The 12,922-nt window shown below is 34.4% G+C and overlaps 1 long non-coding RNA gene across 1 annotated transcript; it reads right to left on the bottom strand.

Moving 5' to 3' along the window:
• Positions 1-12,176: 12,176 nt before the first annotated feature.
• Positions 12,177-12,596, bottom strand: LOC139197906 (uncharacterized). The gene is made up of 3 exons (XR_011583288.1): positions 12,472-12,596; positions 12,329-12,404; positions 12,177-12,245 (listed from the first exon to the last, which is right to left on the bottom strand). It is a non-coding gene; the product is annotated as an uncharacterized lncRNA (long non-coding RNA).
• Between the last annotated feature and the right edge of the window lie 326 nt (positions 12,597-12,922).

The following is a 12,922-nucleotide window of genomic DNA, read 5'->3' as shown; positions in this document are numbered from 1 at the left end:
AGATAGGATAATCACCAACAAGCAGCAATAGCAACAGCTGAAGTAGACTTAAGTTCAAATTTAGCAGTCATAGGTTGTATTCCTAATTATATTATGACAATAAATGAATTTAGTAAATATATTAAAGTGAGCATAAGAACAAAAAATTATAATATGAAAGGAGAGTATAAAAATTTGTGTATTAGCCTAATGTATATTGGTAAAGTGTCTGATAAATATAATCGTAAGTTTAATTTAGAATTTCAAAATTTAGTCTAAACATTTGGTAGTAAACATGTAAATATGATAGAAGCAAAAGCCGTAGATAATAGCTTTTTAGAAGGAACTCAGTGGATATTACCTAATTTACAAGTAACAAGAAATAAACAACTAGATAAAGTACAAATATACGAAACTAGTACAGGTAACGCAACAATTAGGTTTAGTAATTATAAGCAATTAGAAAAAAATAGAAGAGGATGAGAGTGAGATCGAAAATGAGATTATTCATATGGCTTCTGATAATTTAGATATTAACTTAGTTGAGCAAAATTTTGATCACATTGTAGATAAGCTTATAGAAGATATTGATCATTTAGATGAAGAACAATACTTAGAAAAATATAAGACATATGATTTAGGACTACATAGAATTTCAGACGAAGAAATGAAAAAATTAATTTTAGAAATAGGAGTAGAACATATTTTAGGACCAAAAGAATATAATAATTTATTAGAATTGAAAGAAGAATGTAATCCAATATATCAGGAGTAGAAAATCCAAGACACTCAAGTAGAACTGATTAACAATTTTTGAGACCAACAAATGAACACCATAATGAAGGAGCACGAGTAGACCACATAGAAGAAAGCATGATAAAACCTAGAAAAAATAGGATTCCATATTTGAGAGGGTTAGAACAAATTAATATAGCTGGTAATATATTAAACCTAGACAATGTAGATCCACAAGATTAGGAAAGAACGATTGAGAGATGGGAAAAATGTTGCGTACATGCAGCATTAATGTTAGATTTTAGTAATTCACAAAATATGTTAGATTACCTTGAGCATACTTTAGATAGTCTAGTTTTTTATTGTTTCAGTCATGGAAAGTTCAAAATCCAGAACAGCATCAGGCAGCTAAAACATATTTTAATATTGATGGTTTTGTTACTTTAGTTAAGCAAGAATTACTAGATCATAATATGTTAGATGGTAGAAGCGAACAAGAACAAATAAGAACAATTAGAAATTTAGAACAGTTACAAATTTGTGATTTACAGTATATAGCTGAGTATACAACAGATTTCTTTAAATATTTAGGAAGAACATGTAGAATTAGTGATAATAATTTATTAGATACTTATATGACAAAAATATAAGGACCAATAGGAGAAGAGATTTGGAATAAATGGCAAAAGCATCCAAAGAAAAATGATATCGCAATAGGACCTAGAATTCAACATGTATATGACATACTTAGATAAGAATGTAGTCAAATAAAAGCTAAAAGACAAATTAGGAAGCAATTTTACATGAGCTGTAAAAATATATATTTAACACAACAATATAGTTGTCATAAGAAGAATAAGCATAAGAAAATATATAAAAAGAAATATAAATCATATAAACCATACAAACAGCATAAGAATTTCAGCATAAGACATTCAAAAACATATAAGAAGAGAAAATATATTCCAAAACAATTTAGGAAAAGAAGTGGTAGACCTTGGATTAGAAAATATAAAGTAGCAAAAGATAAGAGTACTTGTAAATGTTATTCATGTGGAGAAGTTGGACATATTAGACCAAAATGTCCTAAATTAGGAAAACGGCTGAGAGAAAAAGTACATTTAATAGAGTTGTTTAAATTAGAAGAAGATGAAGATATACAGTCAATATATAGTTTAGATAATTTAAGTGTTTAAGTGATAATGAGAGTATTTATAGTATTGAAAGTATAAATATGATAGATTTAGACTCGGAAGATTCAAGCAGCTCAAATAGTGATTTAGAAGAGTATATATGTGTATTTATAGAAGAACAACATGAAGAAGAGTATAAATACATTAATTTAGGTTGACCATAAAAATGTCATAAGTGTAGTAAATTAGTTGCAAATAAATATTATAATACATATTCAATATTGTGCGAAAAGTGTTATAATAATAAGTTATTAGAAATTAATTCAGCAGAATCACAATAAAATACTGAAATATTATGAAATATTGTTTATAGTATAGAAAAGCCAAAAATTAGTTCTTTAATTACCATAAATTGTGAAATAGAGTTAGCAAAAGAACATAAAATACAAACGACAGCTATGATAGATACAGGGAGTACAAAGAGTGTCATAAGAGAAGAGTTAGTACCAGAAAAATATAGGCAGAAATTAATAAAACCAGTGAGAATAACACAATTGGATGAAAGACCAGTTTTTTTAACACATTGCATTAATAATGAGTCTATTAAAGTAGAAAAACAACAATTTAATTTACCACTAACATTTGTTTCACCAGTAAGATCATACCCATTTATTTTATGATTAAACTTTTTGAAAATTGTGCAAGGTTTTTCATTTATGAATCCTAGCATAGCATTTTTCAAAAGAGGTATTACAATAACTGATCAAAGTAATATGGTAGAAGCATATAAAAACATAAGTATAGAAAAGTCTAGTGGCCAAAATAGTTATTATCTAGAAAACTCGAAAGAAAATGATGAGCATAATAGTATAGAAGAGTTTGATGAAAAAATATTTGAACATGAATATCCGATATTAGAAGAAAGAAACCGTATATAAATATTACAGTTAGATATACCAAAGAGTTTGGAAGAATTATTACAATTAGCATAACAAACTAGGATTATAGGAGAAGACCCACAATTACATTGGAATAAAAATAAAATATTAGCAAAATTAGATATAATTAATCCAGATTTAACCATTACGACATCTGATATGCCTTGTAGTTTAATAGATAAACATGAGTTTGAGCAACAAACAAAAGAGTTGTTAAATTTAAAAGTAATTAGACCCTCTAAGTCTAGATATAGATCAACATCATTCATAGTAAGAAAACATTCAGAGCTAAAGAGAGGCAAGACTATAATAGTTTATAATTACAAGAGATTAAATGATAATACATATGAAGATAGCTATAAGTTACCAAATAAGGATGAGCTTATAAATAAAATTCAAGAGAGTAAATATTTTAGTAAATTTGATTGTAAATCAGGATTTTGGCAAATACGATTAGCAGAAGAATCAATTGGGTGGATGACTTTTACTTGTCCAGAAGGACATTTTGAGTGGTTTGTTATTTGGACTTAAAAATGCTCCATCAATCTTTCAAAGAAAGATGGATCAAATTTTCAAGAAATATGATAATTTTTGTAGTGTTTATGTAGATGATATTTTAGTACATAGTAAATGTCACAGCCCATCTCGGATTATTATTTTCGACGGTGCGAATTGTCTAAATTACCCTTGAGAGTTTTGTGGTGTGTGGTGACTACTGGTTTTGGTTGTGGACTAAGTGTACAAATCCTATTATTTTGGATCAATTCAAAATATTTCCCTAAGTTTTGGTAACTAAAGGACCTAAAGTGGGGTTGGATGGTGATCAAGTGAAGACCACACATACCCAAACATCACTTCCATGCTCTCTCTCTCATCTCTCTCGAACCTTAATCTATTTCCGTACAAGTCATACAGACGAACACCAAACTCAACCATTCACGCACGGATCGATGTCAACAAGGTAATATTCGAGTTCCTCTTTAACTTCTGAGTTCATCTATACCATTTTCTGGTCGTGAAACCTTCGAAACCGAGTTACTCAGTTTTGAGGTACTGTTCATGCACAAGTAAATGTGAAGGTTTCAGAAGATTTCAAGCTTATAGGGAGCTTTAGAACATCTTCACGAAGCTCAGAGAAGAAAAACCAAGTGATTTGGACATCGGGAAGTTGAGATCGACGAGTTTGAAATTTGGCCGGAATTATTGAGCTTCCTTCAGCGAGATCCCATGGATTTCAAGGCCTGAAAAGGGTAAGGTTTTGTTCTACTCATTGTAAGCTTCATTTTGGTACAAATTTCATGGAATTTGGTTAAAAAATGAAGAAGATATGAAGTTTTAAAGATTTTTCCAGTTTCCGGCGACATAAACGGCGACGGACGGCGGCGACCGGTAAGGACGACGGGAGAAAAAAGGAGAATATTCCGTCAGAGTTGACGGAATATTCCTGACGGCATCAGGTAATGCCGTTAAACTCTGTTAAGGTTTTAATGGAATATTCCTAACGCCGTTAACTGTTCCGTTAGGGTTGGCCGCACGTGGGGACGCGTCTGGCAGTGCCTTGGCCAGCGCGTGCGTGGTCAGAAAATTATTTTAAAAATATGGGGATGTTAATGAGGTTGTGTAGATCATGTTGATATATTCAAACACCCCATTTGAGCATGGTATGAGAAGTTATTAGCTAGTTTTGTCTATGTGGCTTAATTGACGTTTATATAGTTGTTTCACATATATGTGACACCTATCCTGAGGACGAGCGACATCAATCGAGGCACGGGGGCTACGACCCTTCGACATACCAGTGAGTGGGCTTTTGTTTTCCGTATATACCTATATATTTGAGATTTTTCCTAGAAAATCAGTTTAAATGAAAGTATGATTTGAAATGCCATGCCTAGTGATTTATATTTATATATTGAATTGGTATGCATGCATAAATGTGAATTGGTGTTGCGGACGCACAGGTAAGTACCAGGTGAGTTATAGATGATTGTTGTGAATTTATGATTATGTGAGATGTGTTGAGAGCTCATAAACCTGTACCCCGGTGTTAATGCTCCTGCCCAGAGATAGGGCATAGTCCTTCACGTGATGTTCACCTCCCGCACCATATGCTCACCTTGGATCCAAGTTAGGTGCACAGGCTTGTCACCAGACCACTATAGGTGGTTCCGACTCGTAGGTAACCTGCGATTAGCGCACAGTCTTCACGTGATCGTAGCACTTAAGCATATTTATTTTACACCCAGTCTTGTCGTACAAACCACTATAGGTGGTTCCGACTCGTGTGCACGATATCATATGATTTGATACGATTAAGATTGGTTATGAGTTATAGATTCAGCCGTACATGCCACTTGAGGTGGATCCGGCTTATATGTTGTTTATCTTGAGATTATTTCACCTGAGTACTCATTTGATGATTATGAGATATTGGCATGACATACTTAGTGGCATACTTATGAATATATGCTATGAGCATGGTTATGAGTTAGTGGCATAGATATTTTTACATATCGTTATCTGATCATGATTTTGAGATATGTATATCTATATATATATTTTATTTTCTGGGAAAATATACAGGTTTTACGGCGAGGGGTTAGAACTTTTGAGAAACGAAATGGTTTTGAAAACCTTTGTTTTTGCCTACTCACGCTTTCTGTTTTCGCCCCTCCAGGTTTTAGTTAGAAGCTGTTGTTGGTGGTTCACGAGGATATCGGCGAAGGTTGTGATAGTTCACCATAAGTGTAGGATTCACCCTTGGGTGTTGTATAATTAGTATTTGTTCTGGTCGACTGCACTTAGGCTACTTATGCTCTGATTGTGTGTTTCACACTTATTCTCGCACCAGCACTCTATCTTAGCTAGTATGTTAGTGATTTGGTTTTTATTCATTCGTATTCTCCTTATTAATATTGCTTCCGCACAGTGCATATGGTTACGTCACTTCCACGTGACGGTCAGTATGCCCTGAGTATGCCCTGATTTAGGTCAGGGTGTGTCAGTAAAAATAGAAATGAATATAGAAAACACTTGGAGATAGTTTTACAAGAATTTATCAATAATAGAATAGTGATTAGCAAAAATAAAATAGCATTAGAAAAGCAAGATATAGAATTTTTAGGAATGTATATTAAGTCAGGTACAATACAATTACAAGATCATATAGCTAAAAAGGTCTTAGAAATTTCAGATAAGTTAGAAGATAAAAAACAGTTACAAGCATTTTTAGGACTGTTAAATAATGCAAGAAATTTTATTTCTGATTTAGGAAGAAAAATAGCAGTATTACATAGTAAAACTAGCAAAACAGGACAAAAATATTTTAATAGTGAAGATGTTAAATTAGTTCAAAATATAAGGGAAGAAATTACTCAATTTAAGTCATTGACATTACCATTAGATGATAGTTACAAAATAGTTGAAACAGATGCTTCATCATTAAGATGTGCAAGTATACTACACCAGAAAAAGCATAAGGAGTCACCAAAGTCTGACGAATAAGTTTGTAGATATTCATCAGGAAAATTTAGTGATGTACAATCAAGATTACCATCAACAGATTTAGAAATTTTAGGAATAATTAACTCACTTAAAACATTTTCTTTATTTTTACATAATGAAATATTTACGATTAGAACGGATTGTCAAAATATAGTTTCTCATTATAATAAGATACATGCTAATAAAAAAGCAGCCCAAAGATGGGTTAATTTTGTTGATTCAATTACAGGAAGTGGTTTTAAACCAATTTTTGAACATATAAAAGGTAATGACAATACATTAGCTGATATCCTATCAAGATTAATTTGTTGAACAGGAATGGAATATCGTGGACCATCACCATCAAATAGCACAAGCCCACAAGGCAGAAGACACCCTTCAGTAGCATACTGATGCACCATCAACCTCCACCATTCAGTGGATTCCAAAATAGCATAAGCAGACCAGCATCACCACCAGTATCCACTTTCAACTTTAATGGCAATATTGTTGAAGGAATCAGAAATCCAACTCTGAAATATAGGCCAAGAGTACCATGACTCTCTGATAGGCAACAAGTTCTCTTAGATAATTTTTTGGAATATCCAAATCAAACAGCCAAGCATGAGGTTAGGTCATGAAAAATTAATTAGAGCCTTAAAGCAAGAGTTTGATAACTTTAATTTTAATTTCCATCAAAGCCAGCAACATATTCATTTTCTTGAGCACAAACTTCAAACCATTTCTAGAGACCATGAGTCATTATTTGGTAAGTTTACCAAAATGAACCAAGAACTCCAATCTCTTATAATGCAGTAGAATGCAAGTGACATCCTGAAAAGAGAGTTGAAAATAGGTTTGTAAACTAATCAGCATAATAATAAAGAAAAAGAGGTTATTGAACCCATAGAACAGGAGGCTAATGAGCTTATAAAAGAGATTAAGATTGAGCTTTTAGAAGAAGACATTGAAATGGAGCAGCATCAGCATCTCAGTGACAAAGAAAAAACAAGAAAAATATGAAAGTTTTCTTATAAACATATCTTTAGACGTAATAATAAATAATATCATATTAGAAGAAATTTCAAAAGCAAAATTAAGAATAATGCCATCAGATATGCAAAATGAGATCATGAGCAGAGCATCACAGTCCATGAAAAAGTTACAATTACAATTACAAAGTGCTTTGTATCAGTCCATCTTTGATCCAAAATCAAGGATGGATATTGTTACAAAGATGTATCCACCATGTCTCTGTGATAGTACAGAGAATTGTATTTGTAAACCAGAGATTAGTGTAGCTGTGGTCAGGATTAACATGAGAGATTTTAGACCATGGCATTTCAGTTATGAGCATGAGAAAAAACATAATGTGGTAGAAGTTACCCCAGCTTTACTAGTGGAGTTTGGCTATCTTGATAAAATTTGTATTAACCATATATCTCAACTAGAATCATTTCCTAAAAAGCTTACAAAAGTAGCAGAAGGAATGTTCAATCTCGCGGTGGCCCAAAATGAGAGGGAAGATGATGAGGAGCGTAGAAGGAGAGATGACGAAGCAAGAATGGGCAGAACATCACATTCCTGTCGAGTCATCCAAGCTGTGGGTCAGATCTGCAAGGCCATCCGTTCTGGAAACCTTGATAGAAGCAGGCAACGATGAGGTACGAAACTCTTGGACGATTATTTTGTCTGTAATAGTGCATTCCCTGATACATACTTTAGACGTTGTTTTAGAATGGAACGACATTTGTTCAAAAAAAATCATGATTGCTGTTTGAAACCATGATTCTTATTTTGTGCAAAAAAAATGATGCTTTTGGTGCTATGGGTCTCCTTCCTCAGCAAAAAATTACTACTGCCTTACGGATGCTTGCATATGGAGCATCTATAGACCAATTGGATGAGATAATAAGCATGGGGAAATCAACCATTCTTTTGTCTCTGATGAGGTTTTACGAAGCAATCGAATCTATCTACACCGTAGAGTACCTCCGGAAACCTACTGACATGGACTTGCAAAGGCTTCTGAAGAAGGACTAGATGCGAGGTTTTCCTGGGATGATTGGAAGCATCGATTATATGCACTGGATGTGGAAAAACTGTCCAAGTGCATGGCAAGGCGCTTATGGGGACAAAAAATGAGCAAAAAGTATCATTTTAGAGGCGGTGGCATCTTTTGATACATGGATTTGGCACGCCTTTTTCGGGATTCAAGGAGCTCAACATGACCTCAACGTCCTTACCCAATCCCTAGTCTTCAACGATGTCCTGCAAGAAAAGGCACCAAAAGTCACGTACTGCGTCAACGGACGTATGTACGATGGGCCATACTACCTAGCAGACGACATTTACCCAAGGTGGTCAACATTTGTCAAAACAGTGCCACGTCCGCAAAGTGCAAAGGAAAAACACTTTGCAAGCTGTTAAGAGGGGTGCAAGAAGGATGTGAAGCGTTGTTTTGGTATCCTCCAAGCTCGCTGGGCGATCGTCAGGGGTGCTGCCAGATTGTTTGATGTAGAGTCGCTTCGATCTATCATGATGATGTGTATCATTCTTCACAACATGATTGTGGAAGATGAGTACGATTATGATGCTGTTGATAAATATGAGCCAGACACGATGAACAATTCAAGAACACGTATATATTGTGCTCATGATGCCACCGAATAACCCGTGCAACATGAGCCATTAGAAAGGGATAGACGTTACAATGAATTGATCATTCAACGATATACTGCACTTTAAAGGCCATATATGCACAATGCCTGGCAAATTGATTTGATAGAGCACTAGTGGGAATTGAAACAAGCTAAAGATACTTAAGTTCATTTAGTGTGTTTGTTTTTTTTAGGTGTGTTTATTTAATTTTATTTGGTGTGTTTATTTAATTTTATTTGGTGTGTTTTTTTAGTTCATTTAGTGAGTTTTTTATTATTTGGTATGTTTATGTAATTTTATTTGGTGTGTTTAAATGTCTTTTCAATAAAGATTCTATTAGTATAAATAAATTACCAAATTAAATAAATATACTCTTAGTTTAAATAAAGTACTAAAATCAATAAATTGGAAACACCATAAAATACTCTATTCAATAAATAAGAAATTACAACCCAAAGTGATTGGAAAATTATGGGCTCCGATTACAAAAAGTACTCTATTCATCACACTTAACCAATTTGTGGTGCTAGGATGATCTTCTCTTGTCGTGTTAGGACCATCTGTCCTAGTTTAGTTTTAAGATAGTATTACTATAAGTCCAAGACAAATATTCAAGTGCCAGTAGGTATGGCGGGTTATGCGTTGGAGTGCATAGAGCAAAGCCAGATCAGCAAGTTTGGTCGTGGAATGGCAACGCTTTGGCTGGAAATTTATGTTGCGAAATATATCACAGATTGCATCCCTGTGATTAGACAAGGATGGATTCCCCAAAACGTCAGAGGTCCCGATGGTGGGTACAGCTTGAAAAGCGTTAGCATTAGTCCCAGTGGATTTTGCACTGGTCATGATCTCAACAGAGGAAGTCGTGCAATGAGTCAATGACAAACAAGCTGGTGATATTTGGACTATGCACAGGAATATCCAAAGGAAAAAGTGAGTTAAGGGGATTAAGAACAATACGTGAAACACTCGCTCCATTCACATTCCGAATTCCATATTCGATTGGATTGTTGACTGCTCCAGCAGAACGCAGCGCCAAAAGGCAGTTTTGGTCATGGGGGGCTTGGCATTTTTGTCAGAATTGTAGGACCAACAAGCATGAGGTATTTTATCAACAATTTCGTCAGAATTGATCATTAATTATCATAAAAAGGGTTTAGTGTTTTGAATGTGTATGGATTATGAAATGCAATGTTGTTCTCTAATGATCACATTAATAAATTACAAGGCAGCAGCTAATTAAACTATTAGCCTAAAAAATTGATCAGCAGGTGAACGGTGAACCAGAAATATATAGTTAGACCTGAGACTGAAAGGATTAATTAATTGGACATTTTCAAGGATTCTGATGGTGTATTTGGTTACAAGCTTTTCTTGAGCTGGTTTTGTTGAATGGCTTGTAGAATCACTTGGGAACACGTGCAGGTGTCAACGGCGCGGGTGGCAGAAATTTTGAAGAAACAACGTTAGTTGAGATGTTAGTCGCAGGTCGTCATGTATCATGACAGAGACCACTGCTAAACTCTAACCTGAACTGTTTACCGGACACACTGAAAAATCTTGATTCAATTAATGCTATGATTCAAAAAAGAAAATATGAATTGTGTAGTTGGTCTTATACAGTCTTTGATTTATTTGTTACTCAGTGACGAACAATAAGTACTACTCACCTATAAATTTGATATAAAAAATAAAGATTAAAACACTATGAAAACACATCCATTTATTTTCCATATATCAAATTTAAGGGTTCGTTACCATCCATTTCTTGTTCACTCACTACCAAGGAAGAAAATATCGGTAATATCGGAAATATCGGTTGTCCGAAAACACGGAAATATCGATGGAAATATCGGGATAATATCGATATCGATAAAAATTACATAGAAACCATGAAAATTGTAAGAAAAACTTGGAAATTTTTATTGAAACTTTGCAGGATGTTTATTTAGTCAATTATCTATTAGTTTATCACAAAAAATTGGAAGGAAATACATTGCATGATGGATTTAACATTATCAAGTTGATTATATAGCGAGCTGACAAACATTGTGAGTGTAGAAAATATGTAGTAATTAATGAAAGAAGTCTAAACACACCATAATCATTTATATATAATGAATTAGTACAATATTTTACACTTTATACATTGCATGGTAAGATACATGAGTGACTTAGTACCACATAGAGTTCCTATGAGGTTCAAAATTTTGACTATCTTCATCATCTCTATGTGTAGAGTGAGTGTATTGTGAAGAGTAGTTATCAAATGATAAATCCCCAAAATTATTTTGCATGTAATTGTTAACATGCCACCCATATGGATATGAGATTGGTTGACCTTGTCCATAAGCAAAATCATTTGAAGATTGAGTCTCGGATTGTTTCCATGAGTCGCTCGATTCCATCCCAACAGGAATGAGATATGAAGGGTAGGGAAATGGTTGGTTATGAGTATTACCATAGTTACTACTTCCCACTCTAACAGAGTCCGAAGTTATAGATAACGAGTCATCTTCTTGACTTGACAAAATCCCCTTGCCTCTTTCTCTGCGAGTATAGTCCTTCCCTATGGCACCAATTCCTGGTCCTGCCCGCCTACTGCCATGGTCATCATCCTGTGTTGCATGCGTGAAGTTTGCCTCACCAGTGAAGGGGCTCATAAATCCGGGAAGTGGTCCATAATAGTTTCCATATCCACCACCACTACCTCCAGCTCCACTATATCCTTCATCATTCCCACATCCGGTGGTAGGTGAGTCTCCTGATCTTGTACTAGAGCTATCATTAGTATCAGCACGATGTTGTGGTTGTGTAGGATTGGAAGAAGGTGGAATTCCAGTGTTTCTTGGTCTTAGGCGCAAAAGTTCTTCCAAAGAGTCAGCGCTGCTAGATCCCACCTCCTCCTCTAATACTCTTTCTACATTTATCCCTTCATTACGTGCTTCTTCAGCAACTCTGGGAGCTGGGTTGCCTTCATCATCATCTAAATGAAGAGGTCTAATCCATTGAAAAAGTTAGTTACCCTCTGTATCATCATCTTCACCAACAATATCAAACACATCTAGTGGATCACCACGGTCGACATGATCTATTTCTGCTTCCTTATCTCGAATTTGAAGCTTCATGTTGTAGTAGCAATAAACTAATTTTTCCAAGCTACTATGAGCCAACTTATTTCTTTGCTTTGTGTGTATGAGTGCAAATGTGCTCCAATTTCTTTCACAAGTAGATGAGGAAGCTGTTTGTGATAATACTTTGATTGCTAACTTTCTCACAGTTGGTGCATCGGTCCCATACATGATCCACCATTCAGCTACAATGAAAAACAATGTTGATAAGCCTAATAACTCCAACAAATTCTATTATAAACTTATAGTGAAATATGTTTATACTCACTAGGAGACATATTTGTTCGAGCAGCAACTGATGTTGGTTCTCCAAAAGTTCTTCTTGCATCTTTAAACCATGTTAGCTGAATTCAATAAATCGTGTTAGTTTAATCCAACAAAGTAATTATTATAATTTAAGTAATTGTGTACCTCATTTCCAAATTGGCCAACTGCTGGTGATGCAGGGTCTAATTTAGAGTATACATTATGTACAGCACGTATAAGGTTACCATCATCTCCAACACCGGGTCTGTATTGGTATCGGGGATTCAAATAATATGCTGTTCAAAGAAACACATACTCTAATAAGAGAAATAATACTTATGCAACTAAAGAAATGAATTTCAAATTATGACATAATTTATACCTGCTGCATGCAAATCGTGGTATAATGTTTTATACCATCGGTTTTCAATTATCTTTATGACCCACCTTACACCATGTTTTCTTTCCAATTCATCCTTCACTACACGCATCAACTCATATACTGCCCCTATAGTAGGATACACTTCTGTGTCAACGATCCGTAAAACTTTGTAAAGAGGTTCAAACACTTGGCACACATGTTCTGATTGAGTCCAAAAAGCATGATCAAGCACTA

This window comes from Malus domestica, chromosome 08, assembly GCF_042453785.1.
Source record: "Malus domestica chromosome 08, GDT2T_hap1".
NCBI lineage: Eukaryota > Viridiplantae > Streptophyta > Magnoliopsida > Rosales > Rosaceae > Malus > Malus domestica.
Note: the sequence above shows the minus strand (reverse complement) of the source record. Positions and strands in the feature narration are given on the sequence as shown.